The sequence below is a fragment of the Cetorhinus maximus genome, chromosome 2 (genome assembly GCF_964194155.1).
Source record: "Cetorhinus maximus chromosome 2, sCetMax3.hap1.1, whole genome shotgun sequence".
NCBI lineage: Eukaryota > Metazoa > Chordata > Chondrichthyes > Lamniformes > Cetorhinidae > Cetorhinus > Cetorhinus maximus.
This window is the reverse complement of record NC_135880.1, coordinates 14,147,503-14,160,922: the sequence shown is the minus strand read 5'-3', so window position 1 is coordinate 14,160,922 and position 13,420 is coordinate 14,147,503. Positions and strand designations below refer to the sequence as shown.

General features: G+C 42.7%; 1 protein-coding gene across 1 annotated transcript in view; it reads right to left on the bottom strand.

The window, feature by feature from the left end:
* The window catches only part of clcn3 (chloride channel 3), a 200,874-nt gene extending 189,728 nt beyond the window's left edge, over positions 1-11,146 (bottom strand). Inside the window, exon 1 of the mRNA XM_078561350.1 lies at positions 10,837-11,146. The gene's annotated coding sequence lies outside the window, so the exon portion shown is untranslated. The remainder of the gene's footprint in view (positions 1-10,836) is intronic.
* Positions 11,147-13,420: the final 2,274 nt, after the last annotated feature.

The window sequence follows — 13,420 nt, the reverse complement described above, 5'->3', positions numbered from 1 at the left end:
GGAATTCCACTGTCGAGTGGGTGCTGTGGTAACCTTGCTGGATTGCCTCTTTACATTTACAGTCTATTTTCGGTGTTGCCTTAAAGGGAGTATGTAGTTGGGAGTCAGGTTAATTAGGAATTTTGGGATTTGTTATAATGTTAAGTAACGGTGTAGCTGTAATCTTGTATATATGTTTTAACATTTTTCATTTGATAATAAATGTTTTAATTTAATTTTTAAAATCCATAAAGGTGTTTATTGACTCATTATTTCTGAATTCAATTCACATACCTTCTCTTAATAAATACAAATTGCAAAACCGTTGTGATAGCATGGCCAAGTTTCCCTTGTGGATTTGGTCAGCCTGGCAAATACCACCTGCCGTATCATAATAATGACTCAGAGGCAAGAGTGCTACCAATTGAGCTATCGCTGACACCAACTGGGAGAAGTAACTGTCCTGGGACATTGTTAAACTGGCAGAATGATAAAACCATTAACCCTGAATGCAAACGTAAACCATTATAAGAAACATCAGAAGTTGTTCAAGTTTGCAAGAAACCAATTTGATTTTTTTGTAGCTGTCCACAAGTGTTGCTCTCATTTGCTAATTTGCAGCTTAAATTCTATTGGGATAAGGATTGTTACATGTAATCAGGATTGTTATGTATAATCAGCTGATGTTAGCTGCTTTAAAAAAATGTGCATGGTTCACTAGTTGTCCACATCAATTCAGACATTGGCTGGCAATTTCCACATGTAAATGGGGTTTCTGGCGCACTTCTGGCAAAGTTCAATCATGACCAGTGGGAAAATCTGACTGACGGTTGATGTAAATATTGACACCAACTGTGGATAGGAGTCTGCCACCACCACGACATGTGGTTTTGGAAGCTCCAAAGCAGATGTCAGACCTGAAACAAGGCATCAGCAGAGATCATCCCTCACCACCAGCAAAGGACAACTTCATGTGTGACACTTGTGGCAAACTTTGCCTTTCCAGACTTGGCTTGTTCAGCCACCAAAAGAAGTGCAGAGGATGATCTCATCTGACCTCACCAATGTCCTGAGCTGCATTCCCATTATCTCTCGCAAAAGGAAAACATTCCAATCAGCCAATCAAAATCAAATCCAATCAGAACAATTTGTGAAAAAAAATGTGATACTCTACTTCCAATTTCATTCTTTTGTAAAAATACAACGGATTAAATTAATGAGATTAACACAAGTTAGTGGATCTGTCAATCATTTTATAATTGCCTTAATTAATTTCTTATCCAAATTGCTGCACTAAGTCTCCAACTGGCAGTCTGCTGGCATCGAAAGGTGTGGCTAAAAATCAAGAAGGACCGTGGAATAAAATGCATTGCTCAGGATCAGTAGTATTGTAACCGTGTATTAGGAAGGCTCTTATTTAAAATGCAATTTATAACTACTGTGATGCAGTCAATTCATTGTTACCAATGTCCAGCTGAGTATAATTAGAAATGAAGCTCAAATGTTTTCAAAAATGATCAGTTTTCAAAATTCACTTAAAATATGTCTAATGTTCGCTGATGATTGCACAATGTTCAGTGCCATTCGAGACTCCTCAGATACTGAAGCAGTCCATGCTCGCTTGCAGCAAGGCCAGGACAACCTTCAGGCTTGGGCTGACAAGTGGCAAGTAACATTCAAACCAAGCAATGACCATCTCCAGCAAGAAAGAATCAAACAATCTCCTCTTCATGGAGCATTACCATCACTGAATCCCCCACCATCAACATCCTGGGTGTTACCATCGACCAGAAGGTCAACTGTACCACAGCGGGTCAGAGGCTAGGAATTCCGCAATGACTAAATCATCTCCTGACTCGCCAAAGCCTGTCCACCATCTGCAAGACACAAGTCAGGAATGTGATGAAATACTTTCCACTTGCCTGGGTGAGTGAAGCTCCAACAACAATTCGAGGTTCATCATCATCCAGGAGAAAGCTGCCTGCTTTATCAGCACTCCATCTACCACCTTAAACATGCACTCCCTCCATTACCAGCGCACAGCAGCAGTAGTATGTACCAGCTACAATACTGCAGCACATTGCCAAGTCTCCTTCAACATCACGATCCAAACTTGCAACCTCGACCATCTAGGACAAGGGCAGTAGGCACATGGGAACACCACCACTTGAAGATCACCTCCAAGCTATACATTATCATGACTTGGAAATAAATTGCTGTTCCTTCACTGTCGCTGGGTCAAAATCCTGGAACTCCCTTCATAACAGCACTGAGGGTGTACCCACATTGCAGCGGTTCAAGAAGGTGGCTCACCACCACCTTCTCAAGGGCAATTAGGGATGGGCAACAAATGTTGGCCTTGCCAGAGGTATTCACATCCCATTAAAGAATAGCAAAAAATTTAGGATTTTAAAAATGTATTAATTCACGGCACGCGGGCATTGTTGGCAAGGCCAGAATTTGGTGGAGCATAGGAACAGGAGCTTTGTATAGCTGAAGCATGATTTCTACCCACTTGTTATTCCAATCCTTTCGATACAAGGACTAGCACTGCATTAGCCTTTTTGATTATTTTTTGTACTTGTTTGTGACATTTTAAAGATCGATGTATCTGGATCCCCAAGTCTCTATGGACTGTTTCTAGCTTTTCACCGGTTAGAAATTACTCAATTCTATGCTTTTAGTTCCAAAGTGGATGACCTTTTAAGGTTGAGTTAGAGAGCTTTTTGATCGAAAAGGGAGTAAGTGTAATGGGGAACGGGCAGGAAAGTGGAGTTGAGGCCACAATCAGATCTTATCGGATGGCAGAGCAGACTCGATGGGCCAAATGGCCTACTCCTGCTTCTAATTCTTACGACCTTATGACTTTCCATTTGCCTACGTTCAAATCTAATTGTCACAATTTTGCCCACTTTATCAATATCTCTTTGTAATTTTATACTTCTATCTACACAGCTTACAATGTTTGCTACATTTGTGTCAACAACAAATTTGGCTTTCTATTCCATCAGCTAAGTCGTTAACAAATACAATGAACTGTTGAGGCCCCAACACAGATCTTGAGGACACCCCTCGTCACATCCTGCCAATTAGACTACCTACCCATTACCCCCGCTCTCTGTCTCCTGCCATTCAGCCAATTTTGCTTTCAATCTGCTTTCAATTCCATTAGTCTCAGTTTTAGCTAACAGTCTCCTGTGAGGGATCTTATCCAATATCTTCTGGAAGTTCATATAAATAACATCCAAAGACAGTCATCTGTTACGATTTTAATCCAGTCTTCAGAAACTTCAGTCAGGTTTGTCAGGCATCGTCCATCCTCTACTAATCCACAATGGCTTATTTTGATCAATTGAAAATTTTAAATGTATTCAGCCACCCTTATTACATTCCCCATAGAGACCAATAGCATTTTTAAAAGAAAAGAATTCACTCAACTCCAATGGGAAAAAAAACGATGGACAAGATTTCACTTTTTCCTGGTAATACAGAACCTGAGTATTGCCTAAAAGACAGACATGTTCCGGAAGGTTTTCACCTTGCACATATTAACACGAATGCCAAATTTCAAATAATCACAACAATTTATATTACAGGAGAAAAGGGTGCTGGTTGGTTGACAAGTCGACTTTCATTGGCTGAGGCATTGCCATGGAGAAAGCAATGGGGAAAGCTCCCAGGTAGTTCAAAAAAGGTGCAAGGCTGACCTTTTCCTCTACAGTATATACTGATACAAAATAATTATTCAACATGACCGCCATTTCCTTATTTTCATTGCTGTCAGTTTTAAGGGGTCAAAAAATTTTTTTATATTCACTCATGGGATGTGGTCATCACTGGCTAGGCCAGCAGTTATACCCCATCCCTAATTGCCCTTGAGAAGGTGGTGGTGAGCTACCTTATTGAACCGCTGCAGTCCATGTGGTGTAGGTACACCCACAGCACAGTTAGGGAGGGAGTTCCAGGATTTTGACCCAACGACAGTGAGGGAACAGTGATATATTTTCAAGTAGCAGGGGAGGCAATGGCATAGTGGTGTTGTCACTCTACTAGTATTCCAGGGGCCCAGCATAATGCTCTGGGGACACAAGTTTGAATCCCACGGCAGATGGTGAAATTTGAATTCAATAAAAAAAATCTGGAATTATAAGTCTGATGATGACCATGGAACCATTGCTGATTGTCATAAAAACCCATCTGGTTCGCTAATGTCCTTTAGGGAAGGAAATCTGCCATCCTTACCTGGTCTGGCCTACATGTGACTCCAGACCCACAGCAATGTGGTTGACTCTTAAATGCTTTCTAAACAAGGGCAATTAGGGATGGGCAATAAATGCTGGCCTAGTGATGCCCTCATCCCGAACAAATAAAACAAAAAGTCAGGATGGTGAGTGACTTGCAGGAGTATTTCCAGGTGGTGGTGTTCCCATGTGTCTGCTACCGTTGTCTTTCTAGATGGTGAAGGTCATGGGTTTGGAAGGTGGTATCTAAGGAGGCTTGGTGAGTTCCAGCAGTGCAAGACCATGATCATGAAGGTGGTTCTCCCAGGACGAGGCTTGCCTTTTGCACCTCGGGTTTGCTGATGCCTGAGATGTCCCCAAATGCGGGATACTCGACTGCAAAATTTGTAGATAATACACAGTGCTGCCACTGTGCGTCGGTGGTGGAGGGAGTGAAGGTATGTGGATGGGGTGCCAATCAAGCGAGCTGAATTGTCTCAGATGGTGTCAAGCTTCTTCAGTGTTGTTGGAGCTGTACTCATCCAGGCAAGTGGGCACACTCCTGACTTGTGCCTTGTAGATGGTGGACAGGCTTTGGGTAGTCAGGAGGTGAGTTACTCACTGCAGGATTCCTAGCCTCTGGCCTGCTCTTGTAGCCACAGTATTCTTATGGCTAGTCCAGTTCTGTTTATTGTCAATGGTAACACCCAGGATGTTGATAGTGGAGGATTCAATGATGGTAATGCCATTGAATGTCAAGGGGTGATTGTTATATTCTCTCTTGTTGGAGATGGTCATTGCCGGGCATTTGTGTGGTTTGAATGTTATTTGCCACTTATCAGCATGGATTTTGTTCAGGTCTTGCAGCATATGGACATGGACTGCTTCAATATCTGAGGAGTCATGAATGGGGCTGAAATTCTGCAATCAGCAGCAAACATTCCCACTTCTGACCTTATGATGGAAGGAAGGTCATTGATGAAGCAGCTGAAGATGGTTGGGCCAAGGACACTACCCTGAGGAACTCCTGCAGTGATGTCCTAGAACTAAGATGCTTGATCTCAACAGCCACAACCATTTTCCTTTGTGCTAGGTATGACTCCAACCAGTGGAGAGTTTTCTCCCTGATTCCCATTGACTTCAGTTTTGCTTGGGCACCTTGATGCCACAATTGGTCAAATACTGCCTTGATGTCATGGGCAGTCACTCCCACCTCATCTCCGGAGTTCAACTCTCTTGCCCATGTTTGAACCAAGGCTGTAATGAGGCCAGGGCCCGAGTGGCCCTGGCGGAACCCAAACTGAGCATCAGTGAGCAGGTTATTGCTAAGCAAGTGCCACTTGATTGCACTGTTGATACCCCTTCCATCACTTTACTGACGATGGAGAGCAGTCTGATGAGGCGGGTTGGAGTTGTCCTGCTTTTTGTGTACAGTGTAAGGAACATGTCTTTTTATTTTCTGTTGGATTGTGTATTTTACAAAATTAAATGGTTGCAGGTTGAATGACATGTCCACTGGAACAGGATGAGAAATATATACAATGTTGCAGTCCTGGAACACAGTGTGCCATGAAAGACATGATGGTGCCAAAAAGGAGTCCTGGACCAAGGGAGCTGCCTGGCAACAATGTTTTAATTGACTCCTGACCAGGTGACCAGTGTTTCATGTGAAAGCAGTGTAGCAGAATAGCTCCTAGCCTGAAAGGCACAAGACCTAAAACCTCTTTCGACTGTGTGTGGAAGATTCCAGTAAATCCACAATAATAGCTAGAAGGCCTTTTCTTCTCATATCTCTATAACCCACTTTCTCTCTGAAAACCCCAGTCAAGAGGGAAAAGGGGAAAATCTGTTTTAGACGTTGAAAGACAAGTGCTCAACCAGTGAACTAAGACCATAAGACCATAAGACATAGGAGCAGAAAGTAGGCCATTCGGCCCATCGAGTCTGTTCCGCCATTCAATCATGGCTGATAAGTTTCTCAACCCCATTCTCCCGCCTTCTGCCCGTAACCTTTGATCCCCTTACCAATCAAGAACCTATCCATCTCGGTCTTAAATGCACTCAATGACCTGGCCTCCACAGCCTTCTGTGGCAATGAATTCCATAGATTCACCACTCTCTGGCTAAAGAAGTTTCTCCTCATCTCTGTTCTAAAAGGTCTTCCCTTTACTCTGAGGCTGTGCTCTCGGGTCCTAGCCTCTCCTACTAATGGAAACATCTTCCCCACGTCCACTCTATCCAGGCCTTTCAGTATTCTGTAAGTTTCAATCAGATCCCCCCTCATCCTTCTAAACTCCATCGAGTATAGACCCAGAGTCCTCAAACGTTCCTCATATGTTAAGCCTTTCATTCCTGGGATCGTTCTCGTGAACCTCCTCTGGACCCTCTCCAGGGCCAGCAAAACCTTCCTGAGATACGGGGCCCAAAATTGCTCACAATATTCTAAATATGGTCTGACCAGAGCCTTATAAAGCCTCAGCAGCACATCCCTGCTTTTATATTCTAGTCCTCTCAAAATAAATGCCAACATTGCATTTACCTTCCTAACTACCGACTCAACCTGCAAGTTAACCTTAAGAGAATCCTGGACTAGGACTCCCAAGTCCCTTTGCACTCCAGATTTCTGAATTCTCTCCCCATTTAGAAAATAGTCTATGCCTCTATTTTTCCTACCAAAGCGCATGACCTCACACTTCCCCATGTTGTATTCCATCTGCCACTTCTTTGCCCATTCTCCTAACCTGTCCAAATCCTTCTGCAGCCTCCCAGCATCCTCAATACTACCTGTCCCTCCACCTATCTTTGTATCATCTGCAAACTTAGCCAGAATGCCCACAGTTCCTTCATCTAGATCATTAATGTATAAAGTGAAAAGTTGTGGTCCCAACACTGACCCCTGCCTTCACCACACTTCCAGGCAGTGCATTCCAGATCCAAACAACTTGCTGTGTGAAAAAGTTTTTTCCTCACATCGCATTTGCTTCTTTTGCACATCATTTTAAATCTGTGCCCTTTTGTTCTCGATCCTTTTCCAGCGGGAACATTTTCTCCTGATCTACTCTGTCCAGCCCCCTCATGATTTTGAACACCTCTATCAATTTTTAAAAAAATTATTCTTTCATGGGATGCAAGTGACGCTGGCAAGGCCAGCATTCACTGCCCATCCCTAATTGCTCTTGAACCAAGTGGCGTGCCACACCATTTCAGAGGGCCGTTAAGAGTCAAATACATTGCTGTGGACCTGGAGTCACACGTAGGCCAGACCAGGTAAGGACCGTAGATTTCCTTCCCCAAAGTACGAGTGAACCAGGTGGGTTTTTATAACAATCAACAATGGTTTCATGGTCATTGTTATTGAGACTAGCTTTCAACTCCAGATTTATTAATTGAATTTAAATTCCACCAGCTGCCTTCTTTCCACCCTCACCCTCCATGCTACTTGCATCCACGCACCTCCCACTCCGAACAACTTTTCACATGTTCAAAACTTAATACAGTTCCAACTTTTTCCAGTTCAGATGAAAGGTCACAAAACTGTAACATAAGCTCTATTTCCTTTCTACACATTCTGCCAGACCTGGTGAGTAATTATAGCGTGTTGTGTTTTTAATTCTGATTTGTTTTTGTCCTACTGATCTTCTGTTATTTTGCCATTAACAGACTGCCCAGTTTACTGTGGATGGTCGCTGCCTTATCATACTGGAATCTGAATAGCTGTTCCACGTTTCACGATTTCAAACATTAGTTGGAATTTGATTGTATTATGATCATTATTGGATAACTGTTAGGCTGTGAAGTAAATCTGACTTATTACTCATTAATAAGTCTAATACATCATGCTCCATCCCTAGTTACCCTGAGAAAGTGGTAGTGAGCTGCCTTTTTGTGGGCAGTGCCTGTGGACGAGTTCCAGGATTTTAACCCAGCAACAATGAAGGAACAGGGATATATTCCTAAGTCAGGCTGGTGTGCGACTTGGAGGTGGTAGCACTCCCATGTGCCTGCTGCTCTTGTCCTTCAAGGTGGTGGAGGTCTCAGGTTGGGGTGGTGCTGTCGAAGAAGCCTCTGAGTTGCTGCAGTGCATCTTTTAGATGGTTGACACGCCAGCCACAGTGTGCAGGGATTGGAGGGAATGAATGCTGACGGTAGTGGATGGGGTGCCAGTCAGCTGGGCTGCTTTTTCCTGCATGGCGTCAAACTTGAGTGCTGTTGGAGCTGCACTCACTCAAGTGAGTGGAAAAGAATGCATAACATTCCTCATTTGGTCCATGTCGGTAGTGGAAGGGTTTTGCTGAGTCAGGAGCTGAGTCACTCACCTCTGACCTGCTGTTGTGGCCATAGTATGTATATTTCTGCAGTGTGTCTGACAGACTTGTTTGTGCACACCTAGGTTTCATATTTTTTGCCCCCACAAGGTTGCTGGAAGTGTGAGCTGATAACAGTGCAGTGAGGAGAATAGGCTCTCGGGGACCTTGGTAAACAATAGGACAAACTGTAAAACTTAACCAACGAGATTTAAGAATTGAGAAATAAACAATGGAAGAACTGAATACCGGGTGAATTAGATTGAATTCACCCAATGTCAAATCAGGTACTGGAAGAGAAATAGGTAAAAAAGGTTGAATTCGGAAAAAGGTAAGAAGGAAACAGAAAGGAAGAAGAGAGTATTTTAAAATTAAGGCCGCCTGAAGGAATGAGACCCCAAACTTATAATTGTTTACATCCTGGGCAAAAGAGGTTGATTGGCAGTCATGACCAATTACATGTCATTTAAAGGGTGCGTACATTGTTAATCCCTAAAGAACTTTCTGCGGTGAGTTAAATGGGTAATTAATGTGCAAATACAAGAACCATAAGAATCAAAATGAGATTAAGTGCAAGATGATGTTTTTGTGCCATTTCTGGTTATTCACCGTTCAGAGGGTTTCTCTACTTTCCTAAAAGCTTCTGGATGATTTGCGTTTTAATTGCAGCATGATCGTTTAAGGCATCATTAGTTTTTCAGCAAAATCTGGTTCCTGTGGTCTTATAACTACGCTGGAACGAAGCCCTTGCAGACTGGGATGTTGCTATCACATGACCATTATGAAACTTCTTTGATATAAAAATAATCCTAACTTATTGCATTTGTCATCAAAAAGCACACTTTCTTTGCCTATAACTAACTGAAAGAGGCAGTCACATGAATAAAATGCTTATCAGTACACCCCGAAATCATTCATTTGTTTATTTGATTAAATTTCAAGGCATCATAGAATTGATTGCAGCCATCCAGCCCCTTGTGTCCATGCCAGCTCTATGCAAGAATAAATCGGTTCGTCTCACTCATCTGCATTTTCCCTTTAGCCCTGAAAATTGTTTTCTCTTCAGGTGCTTATCTAATTTCCAGATTATGATGTTTTTGTCTGCTTCTTATTCCTGGATAATTACAAACTTGGTTTGCTACTGAGCTGCGCAGAGACTATAGTTAGACTCCTGGGCAATCTTGGGTGAGGCACAACAATTGACCTCAGTTTTCCTGGTCCTTAAGGCGCAGGCAAGGGTCTGTTATCTAGTGTTACCACCCCTCACTGTTGCCTACGGATCCCAGCTGGAAAGTACATACATGTTAAGATGCAATTAGACTTGACCCTTTCCCAAGTAAGCATCACTAGCTCCTAATCACCATAGCATGCCTTCGTTCATATCTTTATTCTGAAGTACCATCCAGCAAAAGAGTTATTTGGACATTCACATCTCACGGTGATGCCAGCAAAATTCTGTTCATACAAAGCTGTTTTTCCCACTTAAAGATGAAACCTGACAGTGCAGATCGACAGGATGGTATTAATGTAACCCTGAAATTTAAAATCTGAGTAAGTAAACTAAAAATATATCTATGCCACTCAAATAAATTATGGATTAATGATTAAATCATATGCGTATTAATCTGTAGCAAACCATTGCTGAATTATGGAAAGCTATTAGTCATATTTCCCCAGTGGGACAAAAGCATATTTTATGAAGAACTTCTATCAATCTATAATGCACAGATGGAAAGCTATTTTGCTACAAACTCCAACATGTTAGTTATGTATGTACTTCTACTTCATGATAAAGTTTTCACTCTCGATAAGTTTCCATTATAATCCATGCATGATGATACTAATAGAAACTTCTATCAGATTTATAAAAATAGACTTCTGTACCTCAACAGAGTGTGTTATCTAGGATACGAAGGGCATATGAATGTCCTTCTGTCTTTTGTTGTTGCAATCTTTAAAAACAAATTTGTAGAGGTAAACTAGTCCTAAATCTTAATAAACAGAATACATTTGCATGCTTTCACTTTGTACTGGACACCAAGGAGATATATTTCTGAAGCTTTCAATGCAGAATTCAAAGTACAGTTCCTGCAATATATGAAGGCAGGGGTCTTTCTGAGCTGCTCTTTTTTTTAAAAAAGAAAGCTTAAAAGGAGTACAAGATTAAAATTTTTTCGACATACTTTGACGAGGTGTTACACAGGAATATCAATCATTTGGTGTTTACTCCAGAAAGTATGGCAACTAAATTATTGTCAGCGGAGACGTTAGTCTCAACATCTTTAATGTAAGTATGCAAATCCTAATTTCAGCCACAAGAATCAGTAACTCACCAGAGAAATTGGCGCTTGACAGCAGAAGGACACCTGAAACAACGACTGCAGAAGAATCAGTTCTGAGTTATCTGCAGTTCTGAATATCCTGGTAGTTTATCTTAAAAATGCTTTTGTGAATCATGAAATGATTAATCACTCAGTAGCTAAAAATCTCAGAAAATGGTTTTGCGCACTTAATGAGATCAGTAGACACTATTAACCCTTGGTTGTTGAATCAAGCATCTTATTGCAGCATAAATGATAAACCAAGAAACACTGAATCCGGCAGCATGCACACAAATTTTGCAAAAACTTGCAAAAATCAGCTTTGCTCCTCACTGAAACCTCAATATAATATACTGACTTCTCAAGAGTATGACTGCTTCATCAAATCATGCTTGTAACTTGATTCCAGGGCACCCTGATGCTGTCCATCTGATTATAAAATAAAGATTGTAAAAATAACGGAGGGTCAACATGTGACACGCTGATCAGGCTTTGAGGATTATCGTGGAATCTGTCCCAGGAGTTGTTCAGCTGACTGAAGAAAATACCACTTCAATAAACTGAGTCACCAAATGAACTCTTGTTGGGGTGCTGTTGGCGAGGGACACACTGCAGTCTCTGTCTTTCACAATAATCAGTAGTTTTGTTCTTTTTGCATCAACTTAACTTCTTTCACTTCAGCTGATCATGAGGAAGTTGGGAGCAACTGAGTTAACGATGTGCAAGAACAGTAGCCATGCCTTTGTTACCATCAGAATTGATGCACTTCTAAACGACGTCCCAAGTTTTGCCCTTTGAAAACTTGAGGTCATCCAAAATTCTGCTGCCCGTGTCCTGACTCAACCAAGTCCCAATCACCCATCTCCCCTGTGCTCGCTGACCTACATTGGCTCCCAGATAAACAGCACCTCAATTTTTTGTTCTCAACCTTGTTTCCAAATTCCCCCACGACTTCACCCGATCCATTTCTGTTTTTTTTTAATATTAATTTGCGGGATGTGGGCATTGCTGGCTAGGCCAGCATTTATTGGCCATCACTAATTGCCCTTGAGAAGGTGGTAGTGAGCCATCTTCTTGAACCACTACAGTCCATGTGGTGTAGGTACAACAATGGTGCTGTTAGTTAGGGAATTCCAGGATTTTGACCCAGCGACAGTGAAAGAATGGCGATCCAAGTCAGGATGTTTAGTGACTTGGAGGGAAACCTCTAGATGGTGGTGTTCCCATGTGTCTGCTAGATGGTAGTGATTGTGGGTTTGGAAGGTGCAGCCTAAGGACCCTTGGTGAGTTTCTGCAGTGCATCTTGTTGATGGTACACACTGCTGCCACTATGTGTCGGTGGTGGAGGGAGTGAATGTTTGTGGATGGGATGCCAGTCAAGCGGGCTGCTTTGTCCTGATTGGTTTTGAGCTTCTAGAGTGTTGGAGCCGCACTCATCCTGTCAAGTGGAGAGTATTCCATCACACTCCTGGCTTGTGCCTTGTAGATGAGGGACAGGCTTTAGGGAGTCATGAGTTGAGTTACACGCCACAGGATTCCTAGCCTCTGACCTGCTCTTGTAGCCACAGTATTTATGTGGCTAGTCAAGTTCAGTTTCTGGTCAATGGCAACCCTGTTGATAGTGGGGGATTCAGCAATGGTAATGCCATTAAATGTCGAGGGGCTATGGTTATATTCTCTCCTGTTGGAGATGATCATTGCCTGGCCCTTGTGTGGCACGAATGTTCCTTGCCACTTGTCAGCCCAAGCCTGGATACTGTCCAGGCCTTGGTGCATTTGGACATGGACTGCTTCAGCATCTGAGGAGTCACGAATGGTGCTGAACATTGTGCAATCATCAGTGAACATCCCCACTTCTTATGATGGAAGGAAGGTCATCGATGAAGCAGCTGAAGATGGTTGGGCCTCGGACACTACTCTGAGGAACTCCTGCAGTGATGTCGTGGAACTGGGATGATTGACCTCCAACAACCACAACTATCTTCCTCTGCGCTAGGTATGACTCCAAACAGCGGGGAATTTTCACCCTGATTCCCACTGCCTCCAGTCGCTAGGGTTTCTTGATACCACACTTGGTCAAATGCTGCCTTGACGTCAAGGGCAGTCACTCTCACCACACCTCTGGAGTTCAGCTGTTTCGTCTATGTTTGAACCCAGGCTGTAATAGTTTCCTCCAGGACCCAGCAGCAGTCTATTTAAGCTTCTGGAGAAAATTGGCTGCCCACCAAAGCTGCTTAATGTGATGGTTAGCAGTGATGGGGAAACAACAGAACCCTTTAAGATCTGCAGTGGGGTCAAACAGGGTTGTGTTTTGGCACGGACCCTCTTTGCATATTCTTCTCTTTACTGCTGTCTTGTGCCCTCAGGTCATCTACAGAGGGTGTCTACTTACATACCAGACCTGATGGAAAACTGTTCAGCCTTCCCCGTCTAAGGTCAAAGACAAAGGTGTACCAAGTCCTCGTCAGAGAGTTGCTCTATGTTGATGATGTTGCACTAATAATCCATACTGAGGAACGCCTGGAAAAGCGAATGGGGAGACTCTCTCATGCATTTAAGAGTTTGGTTTAGCCATCAACATCAGGGAGACAAATGT